The sequence below is a fragment of the Oryzias latipes genome, chromosome 12 (assembly GCF_053564925.1).
Source record: "Oryzias latipes strain Hd-rR chromosome 12, Olatipes_Hd-rR_3.1".
NCBI lineage: Eukaryota > Metazoa > Chordata > Actinopteri > Beloniformes > Adrianichthyidae > Oryzias > Oryzias latipes.
The window spans coordinates 19,733,721-19,743,591 of NC_136248.1; the positions used below are offsets into that span (position 1 = coordinate 19,733,721).

General features: G+C 38.3%; 1 long non-coding RNA gene across 2 annotated transcripts; it reads right to left on the reverse strand.

Moving 5' to 3' along the window:
* Nucleotides 1-1,435: 1,435 nt before the first annotated feature.
* On the reverse strand, nucleotides 1,436-4,977 carry LOC144996300 (uncharacterized). Of its 2 annotated transcripts, none has more exons than XR_013659299.1 (6): nucleotides 4,816-4,977; nucleotides 3,438-3,529; nucleotides 2,981-3,092; nucleotides 2,778-2,872; nucleotides 2,609-2,708; nucleotides 1,436-1,648 (listed from the first exon to the last, which is right to left on the reverse strand). It is a non-coding gene; the product is annotated as an uncharacterized LOC144996300 (long non-coding RNA). The 2 variants fall into 2 exon arrangements; XR_013659298.1 differs by having other exon boundaries at nucleotides 2,609-2,728; nucleotides 2,845-2,872; nucleotides 4,816-4,976.
* Between the last annotated feature and the right edge of the window lie 4,894 nt (nucleotides 4,978-9,871).

Below are 9,871 nucleotides of genomic sequence, written 5' to 3' on the forward strand. Positions count from 1 at the left end.
GTGGGTGTGTGTTAGCCTGGGGCCGGTGCTATGGAGTTATTTCAGTCTCAATAATCAGAAATACACACAACCGGTTTTACAAATACACACGCTCCGATTCACAAATGTCATTTTATGCAAACGTGAAAAATAAATTCGGAAATACACACCCTGTGTTTCACAAACACACACATTGTGTTTCACAAATGCACACTAAATGTTTTACAAATGCACAATAAGTGTTTCTCACAAATGTGCACACTGTTTTTCACAAAAACATTTTAGAAATTCACAATAAATGTATCAGAAATGCAGACTAAGTGCTTCACAAACGTGATTTTTAGTTACACATGTGATGTGAACTCACAGATCATTCGAATTGCAGACTGTGCATTCAAAATCCCGTTCTCGTTTGTGAATCTCCCCGTGTGTGTGAGAGATTTTTCTACGGTGAATATTGAGACTCATCTGACGGAGCGGGTCGACTAATCTCACCATTGGCTAGTGAATCTGTCAATCAAACTCGTCGGCAAAGCAGGCGGGTTCGCTTTTAGCCAATTGTATGGCCCCTTACACTTTCTCTACGCTTTCTGCGGGTGGCAAAAGCCCCGCCCATGTTTGATTCTGGACCAGTCGGTCGTTAGCGTGTTAGCTTTAGCATGGCTTGTCGGTTTATTTGCCTTCGGTTGTCAAAATTTACTGGCTTGTGCAACTTTTCAGTGGACCTGGTATGAAGGCAACATTGGTTGAATGCAGTTGACATAGAATCCATCGAACTCTGTACTGGTCATGAGATTTAAAATGAATGTTTCACTCGGGATTGTTTGTACGTTATCCTTCTCTTAGCTTTCATGCTAGCGTCATTTCAACACTCAGACACGGTCCCCTTCGGTCTTGATCATATGAAGGTGGAGGAGAAAAACCTGCAACTTCCACAGGTTTTGTGGAGAAACTGGCATCACTTTGCTCCGTACCACGCAGTGGGACTACATTACCTCAAGTTCATCTCACTGTCAATCACAGATACCCAATACACCTCCCCTGCTCCCCAAGTCACTCTGCTGGACCTTAATTTTATTTTTTTAATAACTCAAATGTCATAGATTTTATATTGTAACCATATACATATACACCTCTTGGCCAGGTCACCCTTAAAAAAAGTTTCCTCATCTCTCTGGGTTTTATAACTGGTTAAATACTACACAACAAAAGATGGTCATAGAACAACAAAGTGCAAACATTCACCCTTTATTGCAGAGTAAAATTCAGTGAAAACATGGACAGATTAAAACATCAAAATTTAAGCAAATGTGGGATCTCTACTGATTTGAATTTTATTTAAACTGGAACTAATTTTCATAACATCCTTACATACAATGAAGTCCCTTGAACAATACAGCAGTATTTATTTGAACTCTGTCTTGCTCCCCTCAGTCTCTCTTCTTCTGTATGTAATTATGTCGCCTAAATTAAGTTCTAAACAAACGGGACAGTAAAGATGTAGGTCCACTCCCAAACGGTCTGAATTACACAATGGGTTGATGTCGTCTTGCAGTTCCAACATTTGTGGACCCAAAAGGGGACTGTCCCATACCAGGACATTGATCCCAGGATGAGGTTCAGTCATGGATCCACTCTCCTCCCATTCATTCTCTGGAACCAGCATACCCTGACAAAAAAAAAAAGATACTGTTTATGAACAGCACTGTTTTTTTTATGTTTTAGATTATGTATGAACAGAGACCCACTAATAATGACTTATATTGTTTCTAGCAGGCAGACCTCATATCTCCATAACTGTTTATAATTTGCAAATAAGTGACTCTTAACAAAGTAGTGAGATTAGTACAGCTGATGGCTCATAATGCCATGCATTGTGATGCATTTTGAACTTGCAGATGTGCTATTCTTCCTACTTGATTTAAAAAACCAAACAATTTAGGGAAATAGTTTGCACCACACAACAATAATACTTTTCATTCATTTTTGATGAAAATTCCTTGTAGTCATTGTGATTTCATTATACTGTTCTTGATACTTTCCACTTTAGTCGAACTGCACACAAATCAGTTGTCCAGTACAGTGAGATTAAATAAAGCAGTGTTTTTCAACCAGTGTGTGTGCCGCGGCACACTAGTGTGCCGTGGGAGATGGTCAAGTGTGCCGTGGAAAATTGCCCTCATTAACTGATCTAAAAACATTTCCCATCTCCAGGAAATCAGCTCTTTGTTAATCCAAACAGGCACTGATAAAACACTGAGTAGTTAGGAATATAAAAGATCTTAAAATGACTTTTTCTTTGTGTTTATTTAATTCTATAAAATACATTTTGATAAGGTTGACGGTGCCGCGATTTAGCTGCAGCTATAACTGTGTAAGGAAAAGTCGCGCCCCTTTAACTGTCTCCGCCAATCATTATTGAAGGCTTGATCACATGTCATCAGTCTGACCAATCAGAAGTGGTTAAAGTTTTCCCTTCCTTGTTCTTAATTCTGCTGATAAAGTCGCTCAGTTATAACAAAAATACCAGCTAAAGCTCGTCTTTAGCGGTGTAACTTTCCACAGAGTCCAGTGTCAGACCGTGGAACAAGTGAACAAAGGTTGAAAAACACTGAAATAAAGCACTTACCCGGGGATCAGAAACAGGGTTCTGGGTCAAGCCCAACTGCCACAGCTGATTTGGTGTCATGCTTTGCTCCGTCCTGATTGGATGGCTGTCCCACGCGTCACTAAAGACATCCAAACTGGCCTGAATGCGTGGTAGAAAAATATAGTGGCAGCAGAATACGTGATGTTACCGATATTGAGCAAGTCTTGGTCCTCAGGAGAGTGCAGGATGTTGTAATATAAACCAGTAACACTCACGAAGACATCACACCAGAGGAGCTCAATCCTGTATTTGGAAAAAAGCAAAAAGAAATATTATATTGTCAGATTTATTTTTAATACATCATTCACTTTTATGTTTATATTAATGCGTCTAAAACTAGGTTCAACTCACCGTTGATTGTGTGTACACTTTTGCTGCAATGAAGCTGTTTGTGTCAGTTCTACGTACTGTGAGCATCAACTCAGCTATGCCCACATTTTGTCCTCCGTGATCTCCTCTCACCCTGACAATAACATGAAAATCATGTCTCAAACACATAATTACAAATGCATCGCCAATACGGTACACATCAATTTAAAATGTAATGTTCTTATGTATGTTGCCAATAAGTAGAATTTCTAGGTTAGACAAATTGCAGGAGTGGGTTACATGTATCACTGGGGAAAAAATTGAGGTGAGAGAGACTGTTAAGGGGGGGTAAAATGTTATTCATGAGGGGAAAGAGTTTTAGAGTTGCCTTTGTTTTCAGAGGAGTCTAAAAAAAGTTATTTTATTTTTGTACAAATAACCAAGTACTTATACTGCCCGATATGTGAATAAAATATTTCTTTATGAATAACATGAATACCTCAGAGGTAATCCATACACGTTCACAGCGTCACTGAAGAAGGCCAAGTGGGTGTCTGCACAGTTGTTCTCTGCTATCTTCAGGTACAAGATCTATGGAATACAAGTACAAATACTTTCAACTGGCAGATATTTACAGGGGCAAAAATGCTAAATTCCCAATTGATAGGTAAAACAGTAATACAATAGGATGATAAAATATGAAATAGAATAGAATAGAAAGGTATTTAGGATGTCACACTTCAGCAATTCCTAGAGAATAAATAAAAACACGACAAACATGGATTAGATCATTTAGCTGTCTGAGATTAAATTACATAATTTTCAAATATTAGAAAGGGGAATTTTTTAAAACACTCTTGCTATGATAACTTGAGCTTGTAGTAAAGAACAGCTTTAAAAAAATCAGAGACAAGACACTGATCACAGGAAGCCTGTGTGTAATACTTACAGTAACTTCTACTCAAATCACTGTTGACAGCTGATTTCTCCCATCCGCCCTTTCTGTGACTACTTATCGACTACAAAACAGACTAAAAACATAATGTTTGGGATTCTTGTCATTTCGTCATTGGAAGTAAAGATACGGGGAATTTAGTGGCTGTCACTCTGACACAATCTCACAGGGCTTTTCAGCACAATACGGGTTCTAACGTTAGAAACTTAATGAGGCTTCTTTCATTCAACAGTGGATTCACGTCTGTTATATTTACAAAATGCAGTTTTCATGAATGTCATATGAATTAACTTTGTTGCACAATCCACCCCGTCTTAAAGTCTGGGTTGTGAAAAGACTGTGTCTAACTTTAACCCGGATCGCGTTTACATAAAGGCAGCACACGGAACAGCTAACTAGCTAGCTAGTTAGCATAGCATCAGTGTTTAAACAAATCCCCGTCTCCAAATCAATACTTTTTATTAAACTTTCTGTGCTGCTGTAAATCCGGCATGTTTTCCCCTTAGTTCCTTATGAATCATGTTAAGAACCTACAGATTGGCTGTATATCTAGCTTGAACCGACGCGCTAGCTTAAACTTCCCTCACACTCACAGGGCAGACAGACAGAATTTGAGTCAAAAGCCGGCTAGTTTCGAGGCCCCTGGTTGGTTGTAGTTACTCGTGTTGTGTGAAGAGCTGGTATGCCAAGTATAAAACTTGACAAAACCATCATAAGTCCTCCCCCGCTTTCATAAAAAATATGACCGCACAGGCTAAGCTAAGCTAATTTGCGGTGGGGGTACTCTGCAAACGACTCGGCTGAAATGTTCATAAAGCATTCACACATGTCACTTGGCCAAGGAGAACGCTTCAACTTAGTATTCAATAACATTACAGGACGTACAACGAGGGAATAATAATCAAATAAGTGCATTACTTACGGGCTGAGACTGATCCCTTTCAGAAGACCTCTCCGCCATGTTTGCCGCCCGCGTCCTCCCAACTGCTGTGTTGAACAGCTCCCTCCCTCGTCAGTTGAGAGTGAAGAGTGTAAGGGGCCATTCGATTGGCTAAAAGCGAACCCGCCTGCTTTGCCAATTAGTTTGATTGACAGATTCACTAGCCAATGGTGAGATTAGTCGACCCGCTCCGTCAGATGAGTCTCAATATTCACCGTAGAAAAATCTCTCACACACACGGGGAGATTCACAAACGAGAACGGGATTTTGAATGCACATTCTGCAATTCGAATGATCTGTGAGTTCACATCACATGTGTACCTAAAAATCACGTTTGTGAAGCACTTAGTCTGCATTTCTGATACATTTATTGTGAATTTCTAAAATGTTTTTGTGAAAAACAGTGTGCACATTTGTGAGAAACACTTATTGTGCATTTGTAAAACATTTAGTGTGCATTTGTGAAACACAATGTGTGTGTTTGTGAAACACAGGGTGTGTATTTCCGAATTTATTTTTCACGTTTGCATAAAATGACATTTGTGAATCGGAGCGTGTGTATTTGTAAAACCGGTTGTGTGCATTTCTGATTATTGAGACTGAAATAACTCCATACGGTGCTGGCAGCATGATCTTGCATTTTGGATGATCTAGGCCCTTTAATGTATCTATATACTGCTTTTTAACATCAAGTCCAGAGGACTACAGATGAAAATACCCGTTTGGCTCATTCAGGCTTTTTTTTTTTTTAAATGACGTTTTATCATTTGTTTTATGAAAAAGCTTTTTTCCATTTAAACTAACTAATCCAATCAAATTTATATGATCTTTTAAGTAAGGAAAACATCCAGAATTATTGACTGCATATGCTTTTTTGTCAAAATAAATGTAAAGACAACATTCTTGACTTAATAGTACTAATGTAGAAAATATGGAAAAATTGTTGCTGATACTATAAGACACACTTCCAAAATGGGCCATGATTCTGAATGCAGATTTTTGAAAGGGTTTTGAAAGGCACAGGAAAGTGTGGAAAAAAAAAGTTTTCGTAGCTAGATATATTTCTCCTTATGCAAATGGGCCCATTTAAAAAGAAAGAATTTAGCACACTGAAATCCGTTGACATTTATGCAGAAAGAAATATTAATGACGTTTTTTACAGTATTTCAAACTCTGCACCAAGCTCTGACATGCTTCTGAGTTACATAATTGATGGATAACGGTGCAAAATAACAGATAAATACAAGTCACAGAAACCCTAAATGTAACCCACCCATGTCTTGAACTGTTGCATTGTTTCTCGTCCTCTTTTTGTTGTTGTTTTTTTGTAGACTAAAACTCATCTCAGCTTCCTGTCATTAATCTGGGCAGAACCTGAGGCATGTCTCTGCAAGAGCTTTACCCTCAGAACTCAAATGAGAGATTGCAGGAGGGAAAAGGAGAAGAGAACAGAGGAGGACCAATTTATGTGTTAGCCCAGCAGCAGGACAGTCAGGCACTTTATTCTGTGGAAGCGCATCATTATATGCACCATTTACCAGATGCCAATTTAACATGCAATAATTAGATCACTCAGAAAAAAAGGAAAAGGCTGAGATGTGGGATACTTAAGTAGGGTCCCTTGCCATAACATTTGCAACCCCCTACAGGGTCACTTGTCAAAATTGGCTGAGAGATTAATTCTTTTGAGTGTTTAGGGAGAAAATTGTGTAAGCTGGCTCGTTTTCTCCCCTTTTCTTTGTTCTTTGCTCAGAGCTTTATAGGTAAAACTGAATAGCTAAAACATGAAATTAAGCAATCATTACAGCTAGTGTTGTAAAAGGAAAATGAAGATTGTGCATTCTGTTCTAATTTCTTTTCAAAGGCAGTTTGATCAATTGTTTCTTCTGAAGTTTGTGCTTTTATCATTCTACTTAAACAAAAAGATTCCTTAATTGCATTTTTAGATTTCCGCCTATAACTCTCATCTTTTTTCAGACGTATTGCACATGTAATCATAGTCATTTTTGAAAATTCTAACCTTATTCATCTCACCATAAATAAGTTACTATAACCAAACTACAATGACTAGCTTTATGGTGCATAGAGGACAAAATCCCCCCTAGCTGATCTCTGCACCGACATTTTGGGTTTTGTTAATATTTCCAACCCATTTGCGACAGAAAATCGCTTTCTCTCACGAGCGACTTCCTCCAGTTCATTGCAGACACAGCTACTCAGCTCGTTCTCTCAACCAAAGAGCAGATAATAACCTGAGGACTGAGCCGGGGTGGACGTGGTCACTCTCGTGTGGCAGGGCCAAAACCTCTGTGCTGTCAGTGCAGAGAAGCAGATGTTGAATCCCCCCAGTCTTTTCTGGTACTGTTGTGGAGGCTCTAATGGAAGAGATAAAGTGAAATGGATCATCATCAGCTCTCAGCCCCTGTACTGTATTTATGTGTGTGCGAGCATGTGTGTGGATTTGGTTTCTGGCAGATGGAGAGTGAGTGGTACCTGAGGGGTTAAATGGCTGGAAATGAGACAGTCCATCATGCTTGTATTGTGTAAAGTTCTGTAGAACAGAAAGTGCTGTGCTTAATTTACGAGTGGTAAGTGCAGAGATGCATCTCACTGTGTGAGACGTGTTCCTTTTTGGGATAGTAACAAATAACATAATTCGGTGAGAAAATTAAAATATGATGCTGGAGATAAATGTGTTTTGTTCAGATAATGTGCTTAATTTAGTTTGGACCAAAAATTCAAAAAAAAATAACAAATTCCCAGTAATTATATAGGAGCAACAATGAAATAATTTCAGCAGAATAAATAAAGTTGTTCATTTTGAAGCTGCATGTGATACTCTAAAGAGTCTGATCAACTGATAATGGACATTAACAGATCTGGTTAAAGTTCTCATGGCATTTCTAAATGGTTAGATGTTTTTAAACTATTTCTTTATTTCTGATTTGTGGCGGTTTGTTTGTGGCAATATTTCTTTGAGCCTCCAAAATATTATTGTCCTCTAAAAATGTTAAGCAGTACAACCTTGTACTGTGAAGAGAAGCCAATGCAGGGATTTTAGTCGCTTGTAAAGTAAAGAGACTCATTTAGGCCCCACCCCCATCTCTCCCCATTGCTGAGAGCTCTCTGTTTATACTCTCTCCTACTAGTTTACTGCCCCTTACATCCCCAACCTAGCATTTCCGGTGCAGCAAAACTCTCAATGCAACAAAAAATATTGTGGCCAATATTGGAGCTATCCAGCTGTACAGTGTTGAGTCAGAAGCCAGCTCAGATGAGGAAAACAAAGACTTCCATGGATCTATTTATGCAATTAAACATTCATTAGCTGAGTCCATCCTTTTTCCAAGGAAAATGTGGGTAGATGGCGTCTGCTCGGTGTATTAAAGGCTGTGCATCCTAGAGTGAGCAGCGTCCTCCTCAGCACTGGGAACTTAAACAGGTGATGTGAAGAAAAAAACCTAAGTCAATTAATAATGTGTGTGCTATAAATATACCTACACACAGTTAAAAATCAAAAATGAATTTACATTTTAATTTAAAAAAAGTGTGTTTATATAATAAGATTGAATTTGAGGATAAAAAGTGTGCAGTGATATGGGAAGTTTATCACCCCTTTGCGGAAGTCATGGCATTGTTTGATGCCATCACAGCCCCCCAAACTTCTTTTCTTTTAAAGAGCCTTAGATTTATACAAATTTGTTTACTTAACAGCAAAAAATGTATAGGTTTAGGTGTTTAAAAATGATAAAATTGCTTTACACGACTCCCTCCCTTGTTTATTTATTAGCATTCTTTTTTTGATTCTACTAACAGTGAGTGCAGACTTTTCTGCAGATAAGACTGCCTTTGAGTTCTTCATGCATTTTCCAGCATGGTTTTCCCTTTTTTTTTCTTAAGCTGAACTTTCTATCACAAAAATGTATTCAAGCAATTTGAAGCAATCAGGTTCACTGGGGAAATGTATTCTCTACACAGCTGTCAAACAAATAATCACACATGAGCACATACATTAACTTTTATATTAGCTAAATAAATAGATGGTGTAAAATAATTTTGCATTAGCGAAAACACACATGCACGTGCGTGCACTCACACAAACGTGTTTGTGCAGCCGAGTGGAAACGGAGGCATCGCTGCAAAGGAGAACCCCATCTGGTAGCTTGTGCAAGTGTAGCACTCAGCGGACCCTGATTTCATTATCTCAGCATGTTCTCTGTGACCCGGAGAAAAGTGACATCTGATTTACCTCAAGATCAATTTGTATGTAAATCAGCAAGAAACTAGAGGGCAAAGGAGGGGTGCCACAACAAAAGCGTTTTCCGAGTCTGTGTGAAGGTTTAAGAGTTTGCTAAAGGAGAGGTTCCCCCAAAGAAACCGATAGTGGTCATTTAAGTAATAGAATCCCTGCAAAAACAGTAATGTCACATCTTTTACAAGACCAGCATGTTTGCTTAAAATGTATTAGTTTCCAATTAATGACTACAATCAATGCTACATAGACTCGGTTTAAATGCTTGAAATTATTTTCTTTTTGTACAGGTCCTGCAAGTACGAGTACTACAAAAAGATGCAATGGGAGCCATTAAAGAAAGATAAAACTGTCCTTTTAAAAGTAACCATAATTCATTCTTATATTCTTTTTTGCTGGTTATTGCAGTTGTGTTACAGGCCTGACTTTGACAACATAAAAACTTCTAAGTATATGAAGAAACAGAAACAAATTTTATTTTTTAGATAAGTAAAGGCCCCTGCCTTATAGACATGTCGGTCAACTTTGCCCTCTGCACTGAATCCCAACCATGCTTCCTTTACGCCTAGATCATATATGGCACTATTAATTTAAAGACCCACTCCAATGTAAATAGCGTTTCTGGTGGGGTTTTTTCATGTTCTCGTGACGTTTTTTTGATTATGGAGGACATATATTAGGAAAATTAAGCTCAAAATTGAAATTTTGTGTATTTCTGTATTCAAATTGTTGTGAATCAGGAGGAAATAATTATTTTAAAAAATGGTTGGGCTACAAGCTCCCGGC